We start from the raw sequence: 13,262 nt of genomic DNA on the forward strand, positions 1-13,262 counted from the left end.
ACCCCTCCTGGGGGCGGGTTTCCGGGGGCCCTCTGATTCGGCTCTTTCGTGGTGCGCCGGATACGCTGCGATCTGACTCAATTCTCTTCTATAGGTCGCCAGAATTCTGGGGGCTTCTCCTAGCTCAGGATGGAGCCTGAATGGAGGAGCAGGGCGTCTCCAATGGTACCAGGATCACTCAGCTTTAAGCGCCACCGCTATCTGGAACTCGAAGGTACCTCACTTCCGGCTCTGAGCCTAGTTTCCCTTGCCCCGGAAAAGGAAGGTAAAAGGGAACCAATGGTCTGCCAGACAGTGAAGTGTGACGTCGCGTCATAAGGCCGCGCCCCCGCAGGTCCGGCCTCTCTCAGGCTCCGCCCCCCGGCTGCTAGTGCTTTAGTTGGCCACTGAGACATCTGTGACCGCCCCTCGCCCCTCGGGGCCTTCCCAGTTCCCAGTTCCCGCTTTTTTTCGCAGAACCTACTGAAAAGTCGTGTCACTTCCGAGGCCCGACTTTCTAATTCGGAGATCATGCAATCTTCTCTGTCCATTATTTTCGTTCGTTGAAATGACAAGTGCTTAAATCTCAGTCCTCAACTAGCGCCTGCGAAACCTTCCCCAGCGACATGCTGCTTCCAGTAAGAATTTAGCCAAACAGAAGAGGGCGCTCGCCTTTAAGAAGTAAAATATGAACTGGGCACAGTGGCGGACGTCTGTAATCCTGGGACTCCGGGAGGCTGAGGCAGAAGAATCGCAATTTTGAGGCCAGCCTCAGCAATTTAGTGAGACCCTGTCTCAAAATAAATGATAAAAGGTATAGGAATAGTTTATTAGTTGTTAAGCATCCCTGGTTCAATCCGCGGTACCGCAAAAAAATACAAGCCGTGATTGTATTCCTAGCTACTCTGGAGGCCAAGGCTGGAGGATAGCAAATCCGAGGCCAGAGAGCATGGGGAACTCAATTAGCAAGACCTTGTCTTAAAAGGGCTGCGTGTAGAGCAGTGATAGAGTGCCCCTGGGTTCAATCCCAAGTTCTGCAAAAGTTAAAGAGGCATCAGATTGTTAACTGGTCTTCTCTGCATGGTGGGGTTATATGCAATATTTTGTGCTTTTCTGTTCTCTATCCAGTTCTAAAATTTAAAAATAATTTCCTTTCAGATTTTGTTGAGTACTTAACTTGAGTCAGTCCATTATTGAATTGACTATTTTCTTGGGTATGGGAAATTCTAGTCATCTCCCATTTTTACTTCACTTATTCCTTCTCTACCATTCCTTTATGTAGACTTGAATTTCTGACCTACATAATTTTCATTCTAAAGCATTTCTTCTAACATATCTTGCAAGACAGGACTAATGGTAATACATTTCCTCAACTTTTTTTTGGAAAGTATTTATTTCCTTTTAAAGAATAATTTTTTGGATACAGAACTCAAGATTTGGTGAGTTTTGAAATTTTTCTTCAACACTGCAAATGTTTCACTCCTTTTCTGCTTTCATGGTTTCTGAATGGAAGGCCAATGTAATTCTTATCCTTACTCTTCTGTAGATAAGTTTCCCCAGCCTATTCCCATCCCTTACTCTTTCTTTCCTCTTTTTTTTTTTTTTTTGTCTTTGATTTTCTGCAGTGTGGATATGATATGCCTATATGATGGTAGTGGTTCTGTTTTGTGTTTGTTTGTTTGACATTTATCCTGGATGCTGTTCTGTGAGCCTCCTGAATCTATTTTTGGTATCATTAATTTTTGGGAAATTCTCAGCCATATTGTTTCAAACATTTTTTTTCTGTTCTTCTCTGATATTTTCATTAGTGTATGTCACACTTTTTGTGATTATCCCACAATGCATGGATATTCTGTTCTTCTTAAATTATTTTCCCTCTGCATTTCAGCTTTGGAAATTCTATCCACACTTCTTCAGGCTGATTCTTTCCTCAGCTGTGTCCACTCTGTTAAAAAGCCCATCAAAGGCATTTTTAATTTCTATTACAGTTCTTTTTTTATTTCTAGCATTTCCTTTTGGTTCTTTAAATTTTTTTTTTTATAGTTGGGCACAATACCTTTATTTGTTTATTTTTATGTGGTGCTGAAGATCGAACCCAGCACCTCACATGTGCTAGGCAAGTGCTCTACCACTGAGCCATAATCCCAGCCCCTCCTTTTGGTTCTTTTTAGAATTTCCCATGCTCTGTTTTCATTACCCTTCTGTTCTTGCATGTTGTCCACTTTTTCCATTAGAGCCGGGGCATATTGACTATAGTTTAAATTCTATGTCTGATAATTCCAGAATCTCTTCTATATCTGAGTCTGATTCTTATGCTATGTCTCTTCAAATGGGTGTTGTTGTTTGTCTTTTAGTCTGCCATGTCATTTTGGTGGTGTTGTTGTTTTGTTTTTTTTGTGGAAAGTCAAGTGTTTTATGTTTATCTGCCTAGGGGTTAGGCTATGTTTATTGTTAGTTGTAGATGTTAGGAGCTAAAATTTCTTCCAGCATCCTTGTCATTGACTCCCCTGTTGTCTTTGGTAGTCCCAAGAGACTTCTTAAATAAGGTCCAAGATGTGCAGTTCTTTTGCATTCCCCTGTTATTACACAGAGCTTTATTGGTGTTAAAGTATGGAGAGGGGAACATTCTAGAATCCTATAATTAGGTTTCAGTTTCTTAGAGCCTGTGCCTGGGGCTGTGACTTTCACAAATGCTTCTCAGTCCCTGACACCCCCCATTTCCTACTGCCCCAAACAGGTCAAACAGGAACGCTAGAGCTGAAGTTGCATGTTTCCTTTCCTCATGTGAAATGCTAGGAGGCTAGACCAGGGATTTCCCTTTTCCCAGATGAATTGGGCTCTCTTTATGTCCTAAGTTAGTAAGACTTAGTTTCTCTTGAGGACAAACCTTGTTAAAAATAGAGTGTTCTTAATGTACTTCAAAATGGCCACTTTTGGCCAGACATGGTGGCTCATGCCTCTAATCCCAGCAATTTGAAAGGCTGAAGAAGGAGAATTGAAAGTTCAAGGACAGCTCTGCAATTTAGCAAGACCCTGTCTCAAAATTAAAATTAAAGTAATTTTTTTAAAGGCCACTTTCTTTCTCCCCCTGCCAGAAGTCCAATGAGCATTTTCTTTAGTCTTTACTGTGAGAACCTGGTAAATTTCTTGAGGTAAAACTCATAGATTCATGGGGACCCCCCCCTTAAGAAGGGGACCCCCTGGAGTTTTTAACTCTCAAATTTGTCTGCACTGAGCCTCTAGCTATTTGTCAATTACAGTTTAATTTTTCTAACCCTGGTACTGGTTTCCGTAGAAGTTTCTGCTCCTGGGCTTTTGCTGGTAAATTGGAATTCTCTGTATCTACCTGTTTATCTCTAATTTGGGGGCAGCAATTTGCCTTGTACCTGCAGTTCTCTGATAGATCCAGGAAAAGTTGTGAATTTTCAGTTTGTTCAGCTTTTTCCTTCTTGTGAGGATGGGAGTGAGGACTTCCAAGTTTCTTATGTGACAGACTAAGTACTAGAAGCCATTAACTTTCTTTTTATGATCTGTTCTGGGTTCTGTAATCTGTGCAGGACACTTCCCTTCATAGCACCATGAGTCAGAAAACCCAGGCCACCCTCAACTCTGTCCTTCCTTCTCTTCAAATCTAATTCATCATCAAATCTAATCAGTTCTATTTTCTACATTACCATCAAACCCACCCTCTTTTTTTCATTCTGACTTCTGTTCTATTTTACTTTCTCCTGCCTTTTTTCTCCGAGAGGACTCCACTCACTTCATTTCCATACCAACCCTTCCAATTTCTTTTTTTTTTTCCTACCAATTTTTTTCCATGTTGTTTTCACCACAATTCTGGGCAAATGCTAAACTGATTATATCACCCGTAACTATCATCCCTCTCACTTTGAGAAGAAAGTCTAAACCGTTAAAATATGACAAGATTCTGTATATGGGGCTGGGGTTGTGGCTCAGTGGTAGAGCGCTCACCTCGCATGTGAGAGATCCTGGTTCGATCCTCAGCACCACATAAAAATAAATAAACAAAATAAAGATATTGTGTCTATGTATAACTAAAAAATATATTAAAAATTATAACCACATAAAGTATAATATTAAAAAAAGATTCTGTATATGTGTGTGAGTGTGTGTGTGTGTGTGTGTGATGCTGGCAAACTCCAGACCTCAGATGTGCTAAGCAAGATCTCTGCCACTGAGCCATACCCCATTCCTAGCAAAAGAATTTTTAATGATCTGGCTGAAGCTTACTTTTTCAAGCGTATCCCTTGCCCTTTGTACTCACTATACTGTTTACATTTTTGAAACATACTGTGTTGTCTCACCTTTCTGTGCTTGGCACATGCTGTCTGATTCCTTTGTGCTCTACCTCATGAGCTTAACTTCTGGTTCATCTGATAATCACCTTCATGAAGCTCTTCTGGATCAGCTCAGGCAGAATTCACTATTCTCTGGGTCTCAACCTCTATGCATCCCTGTACCACCATACAGAATAAAGTTAGTTCTTCGTGCAGAACTTCTTTTTAAAAAAAATATTTTTTTAGTTGTAGTTGGACACAGTACCTTTATTTTATTTATTTATTTTTCATGTGTTGCTGAGGATCTAACCTGGGGCCTCGCATGTGCCAGGCAAGCACTCTACTGCAGAGCCACAACCCCAGCCCCTCAGAACTTATTTCATAAGGTTTAAATGAATGAATAAATACAGAGTTTGTAATCCCAGAGCCTGGCTCCTAGTAAGTGCCATGTACACTTTCCTGTTATTCTTTGGTTTCTACAGGAGATTGGTTCCAAGAACCCCATGAAGCATCTGTAGATGCTCAAGTCCCTTATGTAGAATCTCATAGTATTTGCATATTACCACACATTGTCTTGTATACTTTAAATCATTTCTAGATTATTTATAATATCAAACACAATTTAAATACCATGTAAGTAGTTGTTATGCTGTATTGTTTAGGGAATAATAACAAGAAATAAAGTCTGTATGTGTGTAGTGCATACTTTTTTTCCAATATTTTTTATCTTTGGTCATTTAAATCTATGGATTTAAATCTGTGAGACTGCAGATATAGAATGGTATTGACTGTGATTAGAATGTTTGCATGTCTCTTACTCCCACTGGGCAGAAACGTTCCGAGGAAGGGGTTTGCTTCTTTCTTGTACATGTTATGTTACTAGTGCCTCTTGTGGCACTTTGTTCATGTGTTTACAGCTAGTAGGAGCAGCTTCACTCTCATACTTCTTCCTCCCCTTTGGAGCCTTTTATCTTCCAAGGTTTCTTAACTCAAAGATTCAAGAAGATTTGTGACCAGAACTCAGAATATATCAAGTACATGGTCTTAGAGCTACTGCTGACCCTAGAAGAGTGTAGGCAGGGACAACTCAGGAAGTAAAACCATCAGAGCCAGGCCTGGTGGTGCACTCCTATACTCCCAACAACTTGGTAGTTTGAGGCGGAAGAATTGCAAGTTCAAAAGCAGCCTCAGCAACTTAGCAAGACCATGTCTCAAAAATAAGATAAAAAGGGCTGGGGTTGTGGCTCAGTGGTAGAGTGCTCGCCTAGCATGTGAGAGGCCCCCGGGTTTGATCCTCAGCACCACATAAAATTAAATAAATAAAATAAAGGTATTGTATCCAACTACAACTAAAAAAAAAAAAAAAATTAAAGGGCTGGGGATATAGCTCAGTGGTAGAATGCCCCTGGATTCAATCCTCAGTACCAAAAAAAGAAGAAAGAAAAGAAAAAAGAGCTGAGAAGAAAAATAGGAGGTTATTAGTTTCAATCTTTAGTGTACATTGGAGTCAAACCCTAGTGTTCTGGGCCTCTGCTACAGGGATCCTGATAATATGAAATCTATGCTGGGGCCCAAACAACTGAATTATTAACTAATAACTATTTTAGATGATTGTAATGGAAGATGTTTAGAGACTACCCTAATATGAGAGGACAGTTTCATTCAAATCAAAGCCAAAATTCTCCAGAGTCACCTGTTTTAGCCTTTTGTTGCTGGGATAAACTATCTGAGAAGATCAACTTAAAATAAGAAAGATTTATTTTGGCACATGGTTTCAGATGTTTCAGTCCATGATCATTTTTCTCATCACTTTTTGCTTTGGGAAAGGCAGAACATCAAGGTGGGGAGCACATGATAGATCAGAGATGCTCACCTTATGGCAACCAGGAACCAAAGAGAGAGAATAAGGAGGGAGCCAGGATCAAGATACACCCTTCCAGGGCATGTCTCCAGTGACCTACTTCCTCCACCTGGGCCCTACCTCCTACAGTTTCCACTACCTTCCAATAGTCTATTCATTTATGAACCCACTAGTGGATTAAACAGTTAATGAGATCAGAGCCCTCGTGATTTAATCACTTCCCCAAATCCCCGCTTCTGAACATTGCTTCATTTGGGACCAGGCCTTTAACACATGAACCTTTGGGGGACATTCTAGAATCACACTATAATGTAACCCAAAGGAAAATCTCCAATTAGAAGAGAGCCTCACAAAGGAGTACTAGTTCTGAGTCTCTGAGCCTCACCATCCCTTGCAGTTTCCTCTTTGATGAGTAGTCCCTGTACTCAGTGGATGACCCTATCAATCAGTCCTGCTTCACAAGCCAAGAATCCTGGGGGCTTGTCTTTACTGTTTTGTTTTTTTAAGTTTTTCTTTCTCAGACTGTAAGCTTCATAGGAGAGGAACCAGTGTTGTCCTATGTTCCTCCTCTCTACCTTCCACCCATCCTTCCCCAAGCTCTGTCAATTTTGCCTCCTAGGTTTTTTATTTTCAAGCTTTCTTCCCTTGGCTTCAGCACCACCACTCTAACTCAAACTCTAGCCCTGCCTGACTCCATCCTTGACACTACAGGCAGAGTAATCTATCCAAACCACACAATCTGGTCATGTCACCTTTAATCCCTTAAGTCTTTCGGAGGCTTCCTGTAGCTCTTGGGCAGACCAAATCCTTAATGTGGCCACTGAGACCCCACAGGGCTTGGACCTGTGTCCCTGCTTCACTGCTTCCACTCTACCCTGTACTCTCTTCATTTTAGCTACACTATCCTTTTAGCCTTCTTTAATCCTTCCACCTCCGGTTCTTTGTACCAGCTTTCCTGTTTGCCTGAAGTGATTTCCCTTCTCTCTGTCTAACTAACGTCCTCTTGTCCCTTCTCTTTGTCTAGCTAATGCTCTCCTGTCCTCTTGTTAGGTAAAACTTTCCTAACCACCACCATCAGTCTAGGTCATACACCTTTACTGTAAACTTCAGAGTCACGTACTCTCCCTGGTCTTTTTCAGTTTTTCTCAGACTGTAAGCTTCATGGGAGAGGAACCAGTGTTGTCCTGTGTTCCAGCACTTAGTTCACTGCTTGGCATGTGCCATCAAATATTGTTAAGCCAGTGGAGGATGGGTCCATTATCCACCTCCATGGCTGGACGTTGGCCTTCAGGGTCTCCTTCAAAACTCTGGTCCAACTATGGACAAAAATTCCTTTCCAGGATGACTTTAGAACAACTAAACTAGCCATTATTTTAAAAGAACTTTATTAAAAACAAAATGTAACCACTATAGTCTAATTTTGAGTCACATCTTATGAATTTATAAGTCACATATTATAAATTTTTGCTTTTAAATTTACAGTTAGCTCTACATGACTTATTATCTGGAAGATAAAATCTTTCTTTTGATTTTTCTACCTCTCCCAGAATTTAAGAACTCCAGCCAAAGAGGCAGTCCTTTCAGCTTCCATGCTCACCAGGACAGTCCTGCTGTCCACCCTGTGACTTCCATCTACTCAGAGTATTCTTAGAAAATCAACCTCAAGGGCTGATGCTTGAGCTCTATGGATTTCATACCTACAATCAGACATTGGTCCTTGGGTGAAGAGGCTGCAGCAGCTTCCAGCATCGATTGCAGACTTTTCCAAATCAGACCTACCCACACAAGGTGCAAGGGCACATCCACTCTGGAGATTAAGCCCAGGGGCACTTTACCACTGAGATGCATCCCCAGCCCTTTTTATTTTATTTATTTATTTATTTTATTTGTCTTTCTTGGTACTGGTGATTTAACTCAAGGGTACTTTACCATGGAGCCACATCCCATATTTTGAGACAGGGTCTCACTGAGTTGTTTAGGGCCTTGCTAAGTTGCTTATGGTGACCTGGAACTTGTGATCCTCCTGCCTCAGCTTCCAAAGTTGCTGGGATTACAGGTGTGCACCTCCATGCTTGACTGACTTGTTGCTTTTAAGTTGTAAGTAACAAATACATATTGTGCACCTATATGCTAGTCCCTGTTCTAGGTACTGGGACCATGGGTGTGAATAAGGCAGATAAGATCTCAGTTCTTTAAAGCTTATGTTTTAGAGAAAGGAGAATCTAATACATAACCAAATAAACAAATTAATGTTAAACAATAAGTGCCATTTAGGGCACAAAATAACATAGGATGATATGCTAAGAGATTGGGGAGCAGGAAAGCTAACCAGATTGAATAGTCGGGGACCTCCTCAAGGAGACAACATTTAAACCAACAGGGAGGGGTTAGCCATAGATCTGAGGGAAGAGAAGTCCTTCAGAAAGAAGAGCAGGGACCAATTCTTAGGTCCAAGGTTGGAGAATTTGAGAAGTTCAAGGACCACATAGCTGAAGCAGAGGGAGCTAGGAGTACATGTTGCAGACAAGGTTGGAGAGGTCTGCAGGAGCCCAGCAAGTCAGAGTGGGACTTTGAATTATTCCAAAAGTAATGGAAAGGCATTGGGAAGATTTTTCACAGGAAAGACGCAGGTTTTAATTTACAGTTTAGGAAGATTGTTGATTGGGTAGAAATTAGATAATATTCAGGAAAGATGTGGAAACCTACTAGGAATTGCAGTTCCATAGGGAGAGAGCTTGGTACAGTATAACTGGAGAAAATGAAGATTCAGATGTATTTTGGAGGTGGAATTAATAAGGTTTGCTGATGGATAAAGATTAGAGGGGAACTACCCCATTCACAATATCCTCAAAAAAAAAAAAAAAAAAAAACCAAAAAACTTGGGAATTAACTTAACAAAAGAGGTAAAAGATCTATACAATGAAAAGAACCCTAAAGAGAAATAGAAGAAGACCTTAGAAGATGGAAAGATCTACCTTGCTCATGGATAGACAAAATTAATATTTTTAAAATGACCATACTACCAAAAGCACTATACAGGTTCAATGCAATTCCAATCAAAATCCCAATGGCATTCCTCATAGAAATAGAAAAAGCAATCATGAAATTCATCCGGGAAAAATAAGAGACCCAGAATAGCTAAAGCAATTCTAAGTAGGAAGAGTGAAACAGGTGGTATCGTTATACCAGACCTTAAACTATACTACAGAGCAATAGTAACAAAAACAGCATGGTAGTGGCACCAAAACAGGCTGGTAGACCAATGGTACAGAATAGAGGACACAGAGACAAACCCACAAAATTACAACTACCTTTTATTAGACAAAGGTGCCAAAAGCATGCACTGGAGAAAGGATAGCATCTTCAACAAATGGTGCTGGGAGAACTGGAAATCCATATGCAAAAAAATGAAATTGAATCCCTATCTCTCACCATGCACAAAAGTTAACTCAAAATGGATCAAGGATCTAGGGATTAAACCAGAGACTCTACGTCTAATAGAAGAAATAGTAGGCCCTAATTTCCATCACATGGGTCTAGGCCCCAACTTCCTTAATAAAATGCTTATAGCACAAGAATTAAAACCAAGAGTCAACAAATGGGATTGACTCAAATTAAAAAGTTTTTTTCTCAGCAAAAGAAGTAATATGTGAGGTGAATAGGGAGCCTACATCCTAGGAACAAATTTTTACCCCTCACACATCAGATAGAGCTCTAATCTCTAGGGTATATAAAGAGCTCAACAAGATAAGTACCAAAAAAAAAAATCCAATTAATAAATGGGCCAAGGACCTGAATAGACACTTCTCAGAAGAGGATATACAATCAACAAATATACGAAAAAATGATCATCATCTCTAGCAATCAGAGAAATGAAAATTAAAACTCCACTAAGATACCATCTCACTCCAGTAAGAGTGGCAGCCATTATGAAGACAAACAACAACAAGTGCTGGCGAGGATGTGGGGGGAAAAAAGGTACACTCATACACTGCTGGTGAGACTGCAAATTGGTGTAGCCAATTTGGAAAGCAGTGTGGAGATTCCTTAGAAAGCTGGGAATGGAACCACCATTTGACCTAGCTATTCCTCTTCTCGGACTATACCCAAAGGACCTAAAAACAGCATACTATAGGGACACAGCCACATCAATGTTTATAGCAGCCCAATTCACAATAGCTAGACTGTAGAACCAATCTAGATGTCCTTCAGTGGATGAATGGATAAAAAAAAAAATGTGGCATTTATACACAATGGAATATTACTCGGCAATAAAAAAGAATAAGATCATAGCATTTGCAGGGAAATGGATGGCATTAAAGAAGATTATGCTAAATGAAGTTAGCCAATCCCCAAAAAACAAATGCCGAATGTCTTCTCTGATATAAAGGGGGTGACTCAAAATGGGGCTGGGAGGGAGAGCAAGAGAGGAAGATTACCTCTAAATAGGGAATAGGGGTGGGAGGGAAAGGGAGGGAGAAAGGGAATAGCATGGATGGTGGAATGAGACCCTCATCATTATGAAGATGTGAAAAAAATTTAAAAATTAAAAAAAATTAAAAATTTGTTACAGTAACAAAAAAAGTAATAAAAGGGGGAAAAGGTTTGACTTGTAGATTTGGGGCTTGAACAACAGGGTCATTAGAACACCATTGAGATAGGAGAAAACTAGGGGAAGAACAATTTGAAGTAGAATTAAGAGCTATGTGGACCACTTTCAGTTTGAGATAGAATATAGGCTGTGACTCCAGTTCTAGTCTAGACTGCTAAATGATTTTTGACACATTACCTAACTTATTTGCCTCGGTTTCTTTATCTGTAGAATGTGAATAATAATATAGCTTACTTGATAAGGTTATTGTAAAGATTATATGACTTATATATATAGATTAATACCTACATTCTTATTTACTCAGCAAGTATTTAATGGACATCTATTACCAATGTCCATAGAAATAGGAGAATAAATCAGACAAAAATCACTACTCCTGTGGAATTTATATTTTAGTTGGGGAATGGGAGATGCAATAAATATGCATGGTTAAATTATTTATTGTGTTGGATGGGGATAAATGCTTTGGGGGGGATGGTAGTAAGAGGGGAGGGGTCTGCATTCTAAAATGGGATGGCTATAGAAGGCCTTACTAAGGTAGCAAACTTAAAGGAAAGACCCTAAAGGAGGGGAGGGCATTGGCTATACTTATATACGGAGAAGAATGTCCCAGGTAAGGGAAATGACATGAGGTGGGAGGAGGCCTAGGCTCCAGAAACACCAGGAGAGGTGGAACAAGTGACAGGATGAGGTGACATCAGAAGAGAAGTTGGGCCATTCTTGCAGGACCCTGAGGGTTTCAGGGAGGTTTCTGGCTGCTGATCTGCACAAGGTGAGGAACCACTGAGGGAGGTGAGTGGATCAGTGACATGACCTCACTGATATAAAAGCACCCCTCTGACTGCCAAGCTGAGAATAGACAGGATAGGGGAAGGCCAGTGAACAGACTGGTGTGATTTTCCAGTCAGGGATGATGGAGGCTTGGAGTATGATGGATAGACCCAGAAAAGAGAATTTGATAATGCAAAGAATTAAACATATAGAATGTCAGATGGTAATATAAGCTATGGGTGAGGATAAAGCATGACGATGGATAGGGAGTGTGGAGGATATTGCAATTTAAAAGTAGGATGTAAGGAAGACATAACCAAGATGGTTATGGCTAAGACTTAAAGGAGGTGAGGAGGCAAGCCATAGATATCTTGGGAAGAACATCTCATACAGAGGATATGGCTGCACAGGGGCCCTGAAGCAGGCCTAGCACTGAAGGGAAACAGAAGGGCCAGTAGCCTGGGGTAGACTGAGCCTGGAGGAAAGAAAGCAGGAACAGACCATTATAAGGACTCTAGCTTTGGGTAAAGCCAGTAGAAGGTTTTGAGCAGAGGATTGACATGATCAGATTCACCTGCTCTTTCTGGCTGCTGTGTGATAAGTGGAGTATGAAAGAGCAAGTGTGGAAGCTAGAGGGATAATTGAGAACCTGAGGTAGTGATCCAGGTGAGAGATGAAGGCAGCTCTGGCAGGGTGAACACTGTAGGGGTAAATGGAGCAGTCAGATTTTGGACTCATGCATGGAAGACAGAACCATCAAGATTTGCTGACAGAATGGATGTGGGATATGAGAAAAAGAAAGGAATCAAGAATAACTCCAAGATCTTGAACCCGAGAAGTTTGGAAAAGTTGGAGCTGCAGCCTCTGCAGGAGGATATGTTGGAGGGAGGCCATGTAACACGTGAAGTGTCTATCAGGCATCCATAGAGATGTTGAGAAGGTGGTAGATGTATAAGTTTCAGGGGATTTGAAGAAAAGAGTAGGGTTGGTGATACATGGTTTTTAAAAATCACTAGATGAGTCCGGCATTATGGTGCATGCCTGTAATCGTAGCCGCTAAGGAGGTTGAGGCAGGAAGATTGAAATTTCAAGGCCAGCCTCAGCAACTTAGTGAGACCCTGTCTCAAAATAAAAAATATAAAAAGGGCTGGGAATGTAGCTCAGTGATAAAGTTCCCCTGTGTTCAATTCTAAAAACCATAAGTCTGGCTGAGATCATGTAGGCAGATGTAGTTGGATAAGAGAAAGCACTGGGGGAAACCCTGAGTCACTCCAGCACCCCAATGATGATCAGAAGAGGAAGTAGCAGCTAAGGAGACCAAGAAAGACTGCACTGAGACTCAGGAAGACCAGGTAGGTGGACTGGGAGCAAGACATTGTCCAGTCTTTAAATATTATTTTTCAAAGAATACTTAATACTGTGAGAAAATGTTCAACATAGGTTATGTAGAGGGAAGTAATATATGAAGCAATGATGCTAAGAGTTCTCAGCAGTGATTGAGGAGTTATTATTATTCGATCTTAATCTTTTTTTTTTTTTTTTTGGTGGCACTGGGGATTGAACCCAGGGGTACTCTACCATTGAGTTGCATTCTCAGCCCTTTTGCTTTCTTTTTATTTTTTATTTTGAGTCAGGGTCTTATTAAGTTTCTGAGGCTGGCCTCAAACTTGTGGTTCTCCTGCCTCAGCCTCCAGAGAAGCTAGAATTACAAGTGAGCACTGTAATGCCCAACTATTATTTT

General features: G+C 40.7%; 1 long non-coding RNA gene across 1 annotated transcript in view; it reads left to right on the forward strand.

Annotated features, from left to right (window-relative positions):
• Positions 1-77: 77 nt before the first annotated feature.
• The window catches only part of LOC124107339 (uncharacterized), a 53,849-nt gene continuing 40,664 nt past the window's right edge, over positions 78-13,262 (forward strand). Inside the window, exon 1 of the long non-coding RNA XR_006856367.2 lies at positions 78-214. This is a non-coding gene — a long non-coding RNA (uncharacterized LOC124107339). The remainder of the gene's footprint in view (positions 215-13,262) is intronic.

Source organism: Marmota monax, unplaced genomic scaffold, assembly GCF_021218885.2.
Source record: "Marmota monax isolate L192 unplaced genomic scaffold, Marmota_monax_Labrador192_F-V1.1 WCK01_AAM20220418_F8-fsc00079, whole genome shotgun sequence".
Taxonomy (NCBI): domain Eukaryota; kingdom Metazoa; phylum Chordata; class Mammalia; order Rodentia; family Sciuridae; genus Marmota; species Marmota monax.